The sequence below is a fragment of the Armigeres subalbatus genome, chromosome 2, assembly GCF_024139115.2.
Source record: "Armigeres subalbatus isolate Guangzhou_Male chromosome 2, GZ_Asu_2, whole genome shotgun sequence".
NCBI classification, from domain to species: Eukaryota; Metazoa; Arthropoda; class Insecta; order Diptera; family Culicidae; genus Armigeres; species Armigeres subalbatus.
Window position 1 is genome coordinate 399,861,688 of NC_085140.1, and position 16,908 is coordinate 399,878,595.

Below are 16,908 nucleotides of genomic sequence, written 5' to 3' on the forward strand. Positions count from 1 at the left end.
CCCAGATGCCACCGAATGTGGGAGATCGTGGCGGAATGAAGTGAAAGCGAATTCTATCCTCCGCGCATGCCTTCTCTACCGCCCTTTGATGCTGTTGTCCAAGAAAAGTTTGCGAAGCTCTTTCAGTTCTCGGTAAGCCCCAACGAAGTTCGTCCCGTTGTCACAGTAGATGTGTGCGGGAATCCCTCTTCGTCCGGCGAACCGTCGGAGGCTAGCGATGAATGCTTCAGTGGTAAGGTCCATGACAAGGTCGAGATGAACCGCTTTCGTTGCCATGCAGACAAAGACGATAATGTAGGCCTTCAATAAAGGATTGCGAGTGCTTCGCAGTGTGGTGCGGAGGTAGATTGGGCCGGCGAGGTCTATACCAACGTTCTGGAACGGATATGCTTGGTTGACTCGTACGCTTGGCAAGTTTCCATTAACTGCTCAAGAGGCCTGGGTTTCGTACGTGCGCAGATCATACAATTGTGGGCAATGCTTCGCACTAAATTCCGGCCGCCAAGAGGCCAGTATCGTTGACGTATGGTGGACAGCAACAAATTCGGGCCGGCGTGGAGAGTTTTAAGATGCTCCCTCCTAGCGATCATCTCTGTGAGGCGATTCTTGCTCGGCAGAACGATGGGATGCTTCTCATCGACTGATATTGCTGCATTGTGTAGCCGGCCACCAACCCTGATTATTCCGTTCACTACTTCTGGGTGAAGGAAGCGAAGCTTTGACCGATGGCCCACCGGTCTTCCCGAGCTGAGCAGACAGTAGTCCTCCTTGAAATGTTGTTGCTGAACCCGACTAATCAGAGTAATGAGGGTGCGATCGATTTCCTCTGGAGAAAGCGATCCTGTAACTAATGGTTACTTATTCTTGCGGCGTATGCAGTTGTCACAAAACCGACGGATCCAAGAACCAATTCGGAAGAGATGACTGAGAGTGGAATAGCGTACTATCAAATCCTGTCGATCTTCTTCAACTGCCGGCCAAGCAACTACTTGTCGTCTCTCTTCGTTGACGTTCGCCTTTAGTATATATTTCTCTGGCCACGGATAATTTTCGAAACTTAGCCACTGTGGTCCATGCCACCACAGTGCACATGCTGCAAGCTCATCGAGGTCCATTCCTCGTGAAATATAGTCAGCTGGATTGTCTTGAGATGGTATGTGGTTCCATGTAGCCTTGACAGTTCGTTCTTGTATTTCTGCCACACGGTTGGCTACGAATGGAGCCCAGGTTTGAGGTATTCCGGAGATCCAATTCAGAACGATCGTGGAGTCCGTCCAAAGAAAAATTGAAACGACATTGTTGAAATTCTCCAGAACCTGGCTCAGTAGTTTCGATAGGAGTAGTGCAGCGCACAGCTCTAAACGGGGAATGGTCTTGATATTCATGGGACCGACCTTAGACTTTGCAATGAGCAAACGGACTCTACAGTGACTCTTGCTATTGATCGAACGCAGATATACGCAAGCTCCATAACCTAACTGAGAGGCATAACTGAAGTCGTGCATTTCGAACCATTGGTTGGAATGCGGGACTTATCACATGTCGAGGAATGCGAAGTTTATCGAACCCAGACAGTTTCCTTTGAACTCCAACCAATCACATGCGAATTCGTGGGAACAGGTGAATCCCAATCCAGTTGTAGTCTCCAAAGGGTTTGAAGCATCATCTTCGCTTTCGCAATAGTCGGACATGCAAATCCCAGCGGATCAAAAAGACTGCTTATCTGTGATGCAAGCGCCCGCTTGCTGAGCACCGGGAATTCCACCCAGTGAGGTGGTTTGAACAATAGGAAATCGGTTGATGGTTCCCATCGCAGACCGAGCGTTGTGACGGAAGCTTCGTGGTCCAGATCTCTAAGTGTGCTTGTCTCTCGAAGCTCCACTGGGATGGTGTCTAGTACAGCTAGACTGTTGGACGACCATTGCCGAAGGGTAATACCAGCTGAAGCGAGCATTGTGATAAGCTGTTCACAGGTCACGGCGAGAGAGCTGTCCTCAACAGAACCAGAGAGAAGGTTGTCTACGTAGAAATCATGACGCAAAGATGCGCAGCCAACGGAATTGGTCTTTCTCGTCGTCTGCTAGCCTTTGAAGTACCCTGGTCGCAAGGAACGGAGCACTGTTGGTACCGTAAGTAACGGTGCACAGCTGGAAAACTTTTAACTGTAAATGTGGGTCATTGCGCCAAAGAATTCGTTGCAATGGCTGATCAGACGGGTGGACCAGGATCTGCCGGAACATCTTCTCAATGTCGGCAGCAACTACGAATTGATGGAATCTGAAGCGCATGATGATTTTCACCAGGGAGTCTTGGATGGTTGGACCGGGAAGCAAGACGTCATTTAGAGAGAGGCCTGATTTTGAACAACAAGAAGCGTCAAAAACGGTGCGAAGCTTTGTTGTTGAGCTTTCCAATTTCATAACTGCATGATGAGGCAGAAAGTACTGAGGCTGAGTATCGATTTCCTCGGGACCAACCTCCCGCATGTGATGGAGCTCCAAGTACTCATTGACGAACTTGTGGTACAATAGCTTCTTATCCGGATTTGCTTCCAGAGACCGCTCCAAACTGTAGAAGCGGCGGGTCGCATTGTATCGGTTATCCTTCAGCTGCAATAGGAGCTCCTCACGCTTTGGTAGTTTGACGATGAAACGACCATGTGTATCTCTCGTAGTGTTCCGGATGAAATGTTCTTCACAGTATCGTTCTGATGGAGACCAGCCTCGGTTGTCCTGCACCTCTTCTAGCTGCCAGAAACGGTTGACTAACTCTTCAATCACACAAGGATTACTGAACTGACAAGTGCGAGGATTCACATGATCGTGATTGTTCAGTAAACATTCACCGGAAATCACCCAACCAAACTCGGTGTTCTGCAGCAGTGGTAGCTGTTCTCCGAGGATTATGCGTCCGTATCGGAGTACTTGAAAGAAGTGTGCTGCACCCAGAATCAGGTCAATGCTTCCGGACTCAGCAAAGCTTGGATCAGCAAGATCCACATGTGAAGGAATATACCAATTACGTGTGTCTATCTTAGACTGCGGGAGCTTGACGGTTATCGATGGAAGAACAAGCATGGAGGTGTCCAGCGAGAAAGGCGCAACTCGAGATATCAGCGTGACCGTGGATTTGTACTCGACCGAGACAGACTTGTTCCCGATTCCACTAATAACGACGGAGTGCGAAAGACGAGTTCGCGGTATCTGCAGCCGATCGCAAAGAGCCCTAGAGATGAAGTTTCGTTGCGATGCACAGTCCAATAAACAGCGTGCAACACTGGTATAACCTTTACCATCTCGGACGTTCACGAGCGCGGTAGGTAATAGGACTAATCCCGGGCGGATCTCCTCGGCATGTGATACAAGAGCATATTGAGGTGTTGCGGATGTGCTCTGGGCATCGGCTTGGTTGATGGTGCTGGTAGAAGGGAGTTCTTGCGAGATGGGAGGTTGCAAAGCGGATTGAGATTGCGAAGCGGACTGAGTGGGAATTTGCTGTGTGACTCCACTGGACTGTCCACCAGCAGGAGGTTGGTAATCGTCGAACGTGTGAAGAAGACTGTGATGCTTCCTGAAGCATATTCGACATCCCTGACTGGTACAGTTCCGGGCAAAGTGGGAACTCGATCGCAAACAATTCATACACAGTTTTTTCTGTCTTACCAAATCCATTCGCTGTTTCAAGCTCAGATTCCGAAAGTCCGAGCAGTGATAGAGGTAGTGTTGTTGACCGCATTGGGCGCATGACTTCGGCTGATTCCCGGTGGTAGCTGGAACGGATGAAGTACCAGAAGCTGTTGCAGGATATGCGACGGGCCTCGTCGGTTTTGATTTGAAGCGGGGCAGAGGGGGTGGTGAAGGGTCGGTTGAGCAACTGCAATCAAGACTCGGGCGTAATTCTGTAGAAAGTTGACCATTGTGACATACGAAGGTATAGTTGTGGCCTCGTCAACTGCAGAATCTTCCGGCTTAGCAATTCCACCCAGAACTGAAGCGATGTTTTCCGAGTCGAGCCTTGTGCAGTGGCTCTCCCATTCCCGAAGCGTGTGATGATCCAGACGAATGGATAATTGGTATACCAGAAGTGAGCTCCACTTGTCTGCTGGTTCTCCAAGGCTTTTGAGGACGGACAGTTGCTGCTCAAAACGGTCGACGAGTGTCAGCAACTCCTCCGCTGATTCGCGCTTCATGGCCGGGGTGTCAAAGAGGGTCTTGATATTGCATTTGACCAGCTGCCGTTTATTCTCGAACCGAAGTCGAAGAGTTCTCTTAGCATCCTTGTATCCTTGCTCGCTAATCTTAATTGGATCAAGGATTCCTGCTGCTTCCCTCCACAACACCCTCGAGGTGCTGCATCTTATCCACCGCGCTGATATCACTCCGGGGAACCGATGGTGGACTCGAAGAAATCCCGTAACACACACACACCAATCTTCCAGCCTTCCGCTGAACTTTGGCAGATTCAGCTCAGGAAGCTTCTCTCGAAAAGGCTGAGTGGGTGGAGGTGCATTGCTAGTGGAATAAGTATAAGGTTTGGGTAACTTACTTAAGTAGAGAGCAGAGAGCGCGTAGTATTTGCCGTCAATTTTCTCACGTTCTTCCTTTAGGTTGATCGGGCTGTTCTCGGTTTACAGTAAATCCAACTGAACAGCGATTTCGTGGTACTGGTCGTATATCTTCTCCAACCGCTTTGACCACGCTTCCACATGCCCTTTTAGCTTCGAATCCGTCTCATATTCCTTGGCATATCGCTCCAATAACGTCAACGAATCAATAATATTCGATTTCTTCTTCAGCAACTCTTCGGCCATTTTGGTTTTGTAGCGTCACTTCCGGTCGCAAGATCAATTTTTGTTCTAATAAAATCAATTATAAAACTTTTCAAACCACAACAAAACTTCTTCTAGCAACAATTTTGTTTCAACAAATCTTCGTTCAGGCACACCGCACTTTGATTCTCACACGAAGTGATCGAATAAACAGCAACGCTCGTGACGGCGACGATCTCGCAGCTGATTTTGTTTACTCTTGCACACTGCTGCACGGTACAACACCACTTCAATGAACGATTGTTAGGTTTATTCGCTTTGTGGTTTTGTTGCGATTTGATCACTTTGTGTTTACTTTAGAACAAAATGGTAATTACCGGGGACGCTACTACACTTTTCATACACTTAAGGCCATTTGCAATTGATGCATTCAATAGAGCACTTCTTCAATTTGGATGTTTTTCCGCACTGATTAACCGCACATACCGGTTCAAAGGACCATAATTATGTTCAAGCACTTGCCGTTTGTGTACGGCTACTATTCGTTTCGTTTGTACAACTTCACTCCCAGCACCTTCTTCGCTCGACGTGGTACACCTTGTCACCGTGAATCGCTCCCAATTCACTTCACTACCGTGCGCGCTTGAAAACCACCTTGACTTGATTCGGATTTGCAACAGAAAATCGTAGTCTGTTCCTTCGTCGACTGAAACTCGCGACGGACGATTAATAACTAACTTTATTTACAAACCATAAACACATACATCACACACAGAATAAGATACAACAAAACTATTACATTCAGATTTACAAGACGGCGCACAGTAGGTGCGGGTGTGGAATTAATTGGTAAGTATTGTTTTAACGTTTTATGTTTGTGTGTTGTGTAGTGTAAGTGGTGTTTCTATTTACAGGTTTATGTTGTGCTTAATATACTAAATACATAAAACAATTTTCATTTCACGGACAAAATATAGGCAATTAAATATTAAACATGTTATTTACTCTTATTTTTGTTAATATATACTTAAAATACATGATTAGAAAAATGCGTACTCTTACCCCGCCCGATGCGCACTCTTACCCCACTGGTGGGGTAAGAGTGCGTTTTGAACATGTCTTGCCATAAGGGATCTACTAAAGCGAATTACAATAATTTCAATATGATTGCCACTGGGTAACATATAGGAAGAGTATACGAATCTTCGACATTGATATGATATGCAGAAGCTTGCTTCATAAGGGCTACATAATCGATTGAAAACTAAGTGCGTACTCTTGCCCCACTCTACTCTATATAAAAGACTGGCCCTCTTATAATTGGCCCTATAATTGAGGGCCCTCCTTAGCCGTGCGGTAAGCCGCGCGGCTACAAAGCAAGACCATGTCTGGGTTCGATTCCCGGTGCCGGTCTAGGCAATTTTCGGATTGGAAATTGTCTCGACTTCCTTGGGCATAAAAGTATCATCGTGTTAGTCTCATGATATACGAATGCAAAAATGGTAACTTGGCTTAGAAACCTCACAGTTAATAACTGTGGAAGTGCTTAATGAACACTAAGCTGCGAGACGGCTCTGTCCCAGTGTGGGGATGTAATGCCAATAAGAAGAAGAAGATATAATAGACTGGCCCAAGAAACAAAAAGTTGTCGAATTCCACGGTGCACCCCCCAGGATTGTGTCTTTGGGTGAGAAAATCAATCTCTTAAAATTTCAGCTCAATCTCTTGTTGCATAAGCGCATTTGATTTGAAGTTTGTACGGGGATTTCAGCCAAAATATATAAGAAATTATACCTCCGTCTCTCATTCGATCTGGAAATTGGTTCTGATTCAGTTCAATCAAAGTTAATTGCCTATTTCCGGGGATTAAACCACCCGACTTGGACGTTAATTTACAATGTTATGAAAACTCATATGTGATATACGTTATGTGGAAGATATTGATTTGGAAAATGTATTGGAGGTAACCACTTTCCCTTCGATGGGACTCGAACCCATGACCCTACAGTACGCTAGGCTGGTGCTTTAACCAACTAAGCTACGAAGGACCTCCGTCGGCCTTCGCAACCTAGAGGCTACTGAACGAGCTCGAGATTCCCAAATTGGACGCATAGTCAAATCACTCGCAATCCATTTCTAAAGCCAACACTTCCACATGTGTATAGTACACGTCCACATTAGAGGAGCGTGAGTATTTAGAATGTCTGGCGGCTATACACATTCTTCATCAGCAACTGTACTGATCAAATGAGGTTGTGTAAGCTATTTGCCAGTCGGTCGTCAAGCTCAGACCCGACCGCATTGCGTAGGGAAGAGCTGGCAACTCAGGTTCAATAGGCAATTAACTTTGCATTCAGCGAAAAGAACGGAAGATTGAGGAGCATAGAGAAGCAATGATTGAGCAACAGAGAGAAGTTCGAGTCCCGTCAACGGTATGTGTCTCAGTAAGTAGGAGGCGGGCGCTGCTGCAGGCAGGACAGGACAGAAAGGATGGTTGCAGCAACCGGAGATTATCAATTACTCACTGACTTGAACAGCTGAAATATTGGTGCGAGCACTTCGAATACTTTCTCCAAGTCTCAGTCAGTGTTCTTCATGAAACAGCCATCCGAAGCATGAATTCTAAAGGGGCCCCCATTGTCGGTCGGCTGTCGGTGGAGGTGTTCAGAACTGATCCTATACTGTCTGTGCGAATGTTGTAGCAACTACTACGCAATATTTTTCCCCACTCCACATCATTCTGGAGCACGGCAATAAGTTGGAAGTGTCCCTTTGTTTGTAATTCATTGACTACGGAAGGGATTTCTGTTGTCTGAGTAACGAAAATCTGTGTGGCACCCAGGAGTGCAAGGGATTTTCAGATTTTCAGATCGGAGCTTTGTCTAGCCCCATTCGGATAGTCGCTGATGTGAGGCAAAGATTTCATCTGCCCTGTTGCTTATGAGCGTAATCGATAAGATCTTGGTGGATTGACTGTGTACCATACCTTGAGCTGCATTGGCTATTTATTTTCGTGTAATATCTAGACGACTCTGATTTGAATTGGTCAATGATCACGAAACGCTATATTAGTACAACGAGCAAACCGTATGTTTCATTGCGACGGGTCTCACCATCAATGTCAGCATGACGAGGTGGCTGAGTGTCAACGGGAACAGCCCCTCAAACTTTGCAGTAGCCGGACGTTCGTAGGATTTCAATATCCTGGCAGTCTGATATCATCAGACGGCGAAATTAAGATCGACATGGAAGCACGAGTCAGAGAGGCTGGGACTACCTTCGCGAGTTTTCGAAATATTCGGAGACCCAACCGGATTGTTCCACGCACCAAAATTCGAATGTACTACTCTATTGTGAAACATGTTGTGTATAGGCAGATATAACGCAGATGATGTCTAAAATTCATAATTCTGACGGCCTTTCAGCTGGATGTTGTGTGCCGAGCAACATAAAAGCCATCATACACCGATGACAATAGATGCTGAAAACGTGGTAGAAATGGCCACATATTGCAAGGGAGGACGGAATCTGTAGGCAAGAGTCCCCTCAATATTCGGGACCTGATAGGATATAGAATATTTTCGTATTTTCAATTAAAATACCGTGCACGCACCATACTTTGCGCAGTTAAGGAAATGCAAAATTGAATCAACTCGTACAACTTACAGAAAGTAGCTATCTACCTGAAATAGTTTCCATGCTGTAGTATTATTATCATATTATTGTTTGAGAACTGAATTTGGTACAGAAATTTGAAATAAAGAGTAAATTGAACTTCAAAGCAGACCCCTTATTATATGCCTAACTTTGCGCACATAACTTGGAAAATTTCTAACACGAAACAAGCGTCTATCATACAATTTTTCATCCAAATTTTATGTTTTCAGCTAATACTACTATTACAATTCATGTTCATTGCCTTTATAGGAATATTTGAGCATATTTGAGAATATGAGGATGCCCAGCATCATTTTCTTATGATTCGACATACTTAGTATGTTTTCACGTCTGTTGGTGTATGTACAGCCTCATTTATGTACATTGGCCAAAGCTAACAAAAGTTCTTTTTTGCGTAAACCCTATTTCGACGAGGTATATCATAAATGTTGAAAATATCGAAGAAATACGATTTGTGCGCAAAATTAGGTACACTGTATTGAAAATTGTTCCTAACATTGCGCATCATATATTTTAACGAGAAATGTAAATAACATACCAAATTCTCATGAGATGGCTTCAATAATATTATAATTATTGGGTCCATGTGTAATCAGTTGTCAACGAATGTAAAATTTACAAAAAAATACAGTTTTTCGGGTAGACCGTCACTCGTCATTTGTGCTAAGAACACGCCATTTTGGTCATTTTCACTGTTTTCAGTACAAGTTTCGACTATTAAAATGAAAAATGTGTCATTTAACAGCGAAAACATGCATGCACTGTTATGATAACATGTATATTGTGATGACAAGTTATAATTATATTTCGAAATTCAATTTAATCGCATTATATTACAAAAATAACCGCAAAACGCGCAAAGTTAGGAGCTGCGCAAAGTTGGGTGCGTGCACGGTAGTCTTGGTATCAAATTTATGGTCTATAGATGGTATATTTCGTAACAAGATAAAAACACCTGTCATAAGACGAGTTTGTACAATCCCATTTAATTCCACCACTTGATTGTACCTTGACAGATACGTATTTCGACCTCAACAGTAAGGTCTGAAGACGACTTACTGTTGAGGTCGAAATACGTATCTGTCAAGGTACAATTAAGTGGTGGAATTAAATGGGATTGTGCAAGCTCGTCTTATGACAAGTGAAGACATTCCACTAAAAAGCTCAAAATAATTTTCTTAACAAGATAAAAACAGTTATGTACAAATTTAAAAAAAATAAAATCCTCCCAAACCCATTTTTTTTTTAAATATTTTTGGAAAGTTGAAGGGGGGGGGGGGGGGACATAACACAAATTGAATATTTGTATCGGCCTTATTGAAGCGATTTTCGTTGAGTGAAAGATCTTGAGTAGGGTGGGTGTACCAATTGTCGCCATACATAAGAACAACTATTTAAAAAAAAATAAGTAAAAGGCATGTGGGTCGACTTTATATACCAAACGAAAGGTTTTACTTCCTGCTCCTTAGAACAGCTGTGAAAACCACAATAAAATTTGTTCTTATCCTCAAAATTGATTAATCCATAATAGGAACGCATGCACCTGTTGTGGCACTATTCTGGTTCTATGGCACTGGCACTATTTTGGTTCCTTATTTGGCAAATCCCATTATTTTCTTATGGGACTGGCCAAATAGGGACCACTAGTGCGACAACTGGTGCAAAGGACGTCAAAAATTAAGCAAAATCAATTTTTACAATTATGCTTCGCTTGTTTTGGAGGAAATCAAAGGTGTCATCGTATCATATGAATATGCTTTATCGATATGAACTTGGTTTGCGGTGATTTGATTGGCCATTTGGCATATAAAGCACTAGTGCGATAACTGGTGCTATAGCCACAACTGGTACATCTAGCCTATTCCTTTCAGCTATGTATGTTTTCTTTTCGACTACGCTTAATGGGGAAGCACTTTAATCAGTACAATGAAAATGTTTATTTCCTCATACTAATTTTCATGCAAGCTTGAAACGGCTTGTGCTAGTTTTTATCCAAATAAGCTCAAATTTTTCGGAGGACACTCAGAATGGCGTTGTGGAGCAAAATCGATTTTTTGAACCACCCTAATATATATGCAGGCAGAGAGGGAACGAAACACCTCGTTCATAGCCACGTGGAATAACGTGACGGCTAGAATGAAGGCCTACGGAACTCCTGTTTCCTCCGGAATGGTTCTCGAAATCCGGACAAAAGCAAGGGGGTAGCCGCAAAATCCCCACTCTTTAAACTTTAAACTGCGAACGGCGTCCAACTCATGATGATTAAAATTAGATCTGCGTGCTTGCCGTCGTTGTAGGCGTTCTGCAGTACATCTACCAGGTATGTAAAATAAGTGTCCGTGACGTATTCCGAACGAAACGCGTGTTGACGAAGGCCGAACCGACCCTCGGCTTCTAATTTGGTTTGTTTTGGGAATGGGGAGGGGGGGCGCTGAATAACTGTTGTCGGAGATTATTTAGACCGGCAAAATATTCCGCGAGAGTGTTGACCACCCAAGGGGGCTCGGAGATGGTGCGATCCGGTGTGACGCGATGGATGGGGGAAGAACTTTGCTTAGCACTTAGAGCGTTTACCTTTACAGCGGTAAGTCTCCGCAGTGCTCGGAGAGCCTTCCTTCTTGCTTTAACCTCGCGACGCGTGTCGTCTGACCACCGTCGAAGTGTCTTTTGCCCTGGCCGCGTACTAGTTTGTGTTATGAAGGTAACGGTGGCATCGAGGACGGTTTTGGTGAAATCAGGAAGAGTGTGTTTCGTTCGAATTTGTGTCGTTGGTGGTAGTCATATGCCTCTCAGTCGGCGGCATCATAGCACCATTTTGGCCTTCAGGTGATGATCAGGTGATGACTTCGGATGATGATTGCTCCCGAATAGGCCGGAGGATACTTGGCATTTAACAATTACTATGTCTACGTTATAGATAGATTTGAGAAGAGCTAGAGCTAGATAGTCTATAGACTAGATGATTGGCGTTCATATCCCCCTCGAGGAGCATATGGGCGAGGGAATCGATTATTACCTCTGAGGCGGCCTCCGACAACTGGAAGGTCTTCGACGAGCTGAAGTGCATCAAAGGGGATATCCCGAAGGACTCCTATCGCCACCGAATGCCGGGTATTCCAACCTACCTTGATGGTCCACTTATACTTTCCTTCAAGAGAGCGGTCCATGGAGTCGAGTACAATGCGATTGATCTCTTGATGGAGAATAATCCACGGCGGGCTGTCGTGCGTGAGCAGCTCTAGGTTTAGAAGGTTGTTCCAGTAGTCGTTGATATTTCACTGGAGGCAGAGATTGATCTCCAGTGAAAAAGTGGGGATCGGAAAGAGAGCAAGCGTGCCAACTTGGTCCAAACCAGTAGAAGGTAGCACGTTTTTATTTTAAAGGATGGGGCGAAATTCGGTTTTGTGTATATTTTTTATCGAGCCCTTCAAAAACTTGAACATTTCACATTTTGTGGATGTGTACGAACGAAATGATGCCAGTATTTGCCTGAAGATGTATTTTTTCCAACTATTTCGTTAAACGGCAGACAGACCAGATATTTTGTTGCGAACTTCGAGAGGTCAATGTGGTTTGGTTAGTGATGATACCCATTTTTTTTTAAAAGCACTAACAAAGAATAAAAATAGTTGTGGCCGACTTACTTTGTTTCACGTTGTGATTTGCAGTCACCACCTTTTTGTAATGTGACCAGTCTGTCTTGTTTTTCTGCCCGATGCACTCTTAGCTTGTTGGAGAGTCATCTCAGAACGTGAGTTTGGGGCTCGTTTGAAAGTTTATATTTTTTTGTTAAGTGGGAGTAACAATTTGCTGCTTTTCGTCTTCTTGCTTCGATGCCAAATAAACAACAATAGCAAATATCTTTAAAGTAGGTATTGTTCAATTAAATCAAATAAGTCGTCACCTGTCGTAGGACGAGTTTAGTACTATTCCATTCAATTCCACCACGTTGTTATCTTTACAGATACGTACTTAGACCTTAAATGTAAGGCCGTCTTCAGTGTCTCGTATGTATTTGACGAGTCAAGGTTTAAATCTGACTTAAATTTATTAATTTTACAAATAGCTAAATGCATGGAACGATTGTCGGTTGTTTTTGTCATCCCCATCCGTTCCATTTCGGGTGTTATTTTTCGCATTTGTCCCGGCACCCCAAAAGAGCTGATTACACGTATGAAATATATTAATAATAATTATTACATCGGAATTATTACGCACCATTATTCTCCCATCAGAGAGCGACGCGCACAGCCTGACCCAAATGAACTACGCGTACGCAAAAGTGCCCCAACAGCGGTCGGACGGAAGAGACCCGACCGTGGTCCAACATACTAAATAAATGTATGCATTAACGAAAACTGCCCCGGGGCCGATCCCCACCACCTGAACTCCCGGGGCTTTTAGCGAATTCGACAGCAGCGCAGGGTAGTGATTTTGCCGGCAGTGCCATTTGGTTGATCGCAGAACGTCGAAAAAAAAAACCTTCAACCCAGGCAGGAGAATGACACACACTCGCAAATGTGGGTCCACCTTGATCAAGCTGTGACGACGACGACGACGAAGCTGGCGATGATGATGATAATGATGAAGACCACCGCACAATCCACTTCGGGAACTAAGGGCCGGCAAAGGCCGCGGTGCAATTGCAACGATTATGCATTTACAAAAATTGCACAAAATTACAAATTACAAATGACGTGGTCTCCGATGGCATTCGGTGCGGTGGAGACGTGCCCTGCGTACCTATATTGTTGAAAGTCGCGTCGCGTCGGTCATCGTCGTCCGTCGTCGTTGGGACAGAGTGGGACACATCATGTAATGATAATAAATATCGACAAAATGTGAATAATAAACCAATTTGCGATCTGTTAAAGTTAATTGGACGGTTGGAATTTAATTTGGGTGGCACCAATTCCGGTGTGATGGTCGATTCGTTAGTAGAAGCTTTTGAGCGCAATCAATTTGTGTCGCACTTAGGGTTGATTGCCATTCAATGCGATGAAACTTTAAGTGGCTGACGAAAATGTACTTTTTTGACCAGATAAGCCGTAATGTTGATACTCTTAGTAATTCTAAACAATAATTTGTCCTTTAATTTATCAATGACGGCTTATATTTGATGCTGCTGTAAGATATATTTCAATTTCCATTGATCTTTGATGACGTGACTTTTAACGCAATTTCTCTACAATATCTTTATAACTGAATTTGTTACCATTTTAAATCACAAATGAGCTTGACTTTAAACAACAAGATGAACAGATTCGCTACAGTATTTTATGCACTGAATTTAGGAGAAATACCAATCTGTAAAAAGTACATGTAATAATATTCTGATTCAACTTCTGGCGCTTCAGCAGATTGCGATTCGCGATATATACAATAGGCACCCTTTTTTGCTTTATTGGGAATAGTTATCCTCTGAAAAATAAGTATTTATAGAAAGTCTGATTTGCAAATCCAATCTTCAGATTCTGAAGCCCACTTATCCAAGTACACTCAATTGGAATTGAATTCGAATAGAAACTCTACATTTCTTTAAAAAAAATTCCTTTGACATCTTGTAGTTAAACCTTACTCTTTATATTTTTAATTGAAAACCGCGTCCTTTGTGAGATTCTCGGTACATTTATGATAATCATGCATTTTGATTTGAAACTTGGGATTCGTTTTTAGAGGAATATTATGGAAAAATAAGAGTGCTCCGGACGTATAGTGCAAGAGTGATGAAGAAATATTATTGATAAACGGACTGTGTGTTCGGAAAGACAATGAATTTCAACACCACAGATTATTCTGTAACAATACGATTGCAATTCAGAATGCGTCCTCCAACTATTCATATTTCTCCAAATTCCAAAACAAAATTCCATCCAGCTGCACCACTAAGTACCCTATTCATTCTGCTATTCTCGGTCACTCTGGCGTCCACCCTTGCGTAAACGAATTTAACGGACTGTTGGTTACTGACGGACGACGCACCGGTCTAACATCCAATCCACCAACATCAGACTTCACTCTGGGAGACCTAAATTTGGCTCATCATCATTATGGGCTATCTCGGACGGTTTCTCGAACATTGTACCTCTGCCATTAGGTATTATATAGCTAGATGGACGCTCAGCAGGCAGAATAGACCGAATGGTACGATATAGCCTTTCGGGGCCTCTATCGTTGAATCATCGAACGACGGCGACGATGATGGCGAAGCAATTTGCCGGAGCAGCGAACAGCACAACCAGCTACAGAACACAACCTCTCGCGCTCTGGATTTAATTTGACGGTTTCGCTTTCCGCAGCCATCCATCCAGACCCAAGTTCGCGAGAAGTCCAACCGGCCGGCCGGCCGGCCAGGCCGACGCACATGGATGATGAACGATGTGATGAGTAGACATGTTTTAATTGGGCCGTTTTCACGGCGCGTTTCCCTCTTTTCTGGTTGTAAAACCTTAGAATTAATAATTCAGTGGGTCGCGGTCCGTGGAGCGACCACCAGCTGGGATCCAGCCGAAGTGGAGAAACGGCTTATAAAGAATCAATTTCTTTAATATTATGCTAGATTTAATTCAATTTGGAGCTGACGAATGGCCTATCATTTTCGGGTCGATAACGATCTACCTTCACTGCCATCGGAGGTAGAGGTGTGGGTCGTTGAGGACCCGTAACGATGTGTGAGAATAAATTTGAACATACGATGAACCAAGGGAGTCCTATGTGCGATACTCTTGATTTGGCATTCGTTCAATAGCGCCACGCGGTGGATGATTAATTACCTGTAAACTGCCATCATTAACGAAAAAAAAATCCTCTAACAGTTATGGAGCGCGCCGGTTTTATGTTTCCTCGTTAAATTAGCACATTTGTGCAACAACTTCGCGTTTATGTCGTCACGAAAAAAAAAATCGCCCGGGTTAAAGAAGCTACCGCCGCCGCTACTTCGGGATATCATCATCACAAGCGCCGTGCCGACTTCAGCCATCAACAAACACACATCATTACGGGACTTCAGAGAAACCTCTCGAAAGATGCACTTCGAGCAGCGAAAGCTCCGGAGCGCACTCAAAACGATCCCCATCGAGCACTTTGCTGCTGCTGCGGCGGCGGCTTATATTCATAATTAATGCGATTCTGACGCGGTGGCTCGACATCCGGACGCATGCCGGCGCGGCGAGATGTTGCTTCCATCTACAGCGTAACAAACACTGGTTACCACAATCGGCGCACAGTGGTCCGATGCAAATCGCATTCCGGACAAAATCTGAAGATTTTGTAAAAGGATCATTATGACAGAAATGCACCAGGTACTGGCTTAGACGCGTTGATGTTTTTTCACTTTATGCATGATGTTTGGCAACTGTGAAATGTGAAATTTTGTTGTTTGTTTCCGACCACTGTTCGACGTGGCAATTCTACCGGGAGTGCGCACGAGCAAGAGCGTTTGTCGCTGACGTCGTTGTCGTCGTCGCCATCAATCACCATAACTAGCAGCTTCCTTTTTCGGTGTTGAGGTTGTCCTTTTAGTGTTTTGCGCTTTCGCGAACCATCAGCGGTTGGCTTGACGATGACGACGACGACGACGGAAACCAAAGGTGGTGCATCTTCACAAACGAAGTAGCAGCAGTTCAACACCAGCGACCGTCGTCAATCAGGGATGGGGTTCTCGCTTTCTTTCTTCGCTTGCCGCCGCCGCCGAGCGGTACCGTCATTTGTTCGGCGCAGTTTGTTCATTCATATTCATTTGATATGGGCAGAGGCAGAGAAGATATATCGTATCTACCTCGTATGCTGTAGTCTGCACCACCGACCGACAAACGTATTAGGCAGCGAAACCGCGAGGTTCTGATTTAGGTTCCAATAAAGGATAGGTCGTCGGTATCCGATGGTTAGGGAAGAACAGGTTAGCGGTCGCTGGCGCCGTCGGTAGTGCCAAAATTGGGCGTGGAGTGTGTGGTTCTTTTTGTTTCGGGTGATACTTGTTTGATTAATTGGGACGAGTAGATGGCCGTACTTGGCCGTTTGAAGTCTTATGCCCTATTGCAGAGAACACCGTTAATCATCCGCTTTGTTGGCTTTGGTTTTACACTATGTTGATTGCTTTAAACTATTTTGAGTTTAAGAAGATATTTTAATTCTTTAACGTTTTACATTTGATGAAGAAATTAAAATAGTTTCAATTGATTAAATAACTGACCTGAACCCTATCGACTTTTTGACGTTGGTTATGGTCTTCTCTCACATTTTTATATTTCGTTCGTTTGCAAGACATCACACCGGGGCCGGTGATTTGTATTATGTATATTACTTACAAAAAAGGTGCTTGATACTTGATACTTAATGGGCTACAGCTCTTCGATGAACCTACGCCGAATGGTGTATCCTTCTCCACTGGACTCGATCCTGGGCCAATCGCTTCCAGTCGCCCTGAACATTGCGCCCTCAGGTCCTCTTCAACTGCAAAAAGC

The 16,908-nt window shown here is 44.1% G+C and overlaps 1 protein-coding gene across 6 annotated transcripts in view; it reads left to right on the forward strand.

The window, feature by feature from the left end:
• Positions 1-16,908, forward strand: part of LOC134213273 (aryl hydrocarbon receptor nuclear translocator homolog) — a 627,873-nt gene that overhangs the window by 305,758 nt on the left and 305,207 nt on the right. The window lies entirely within an intron of this gene.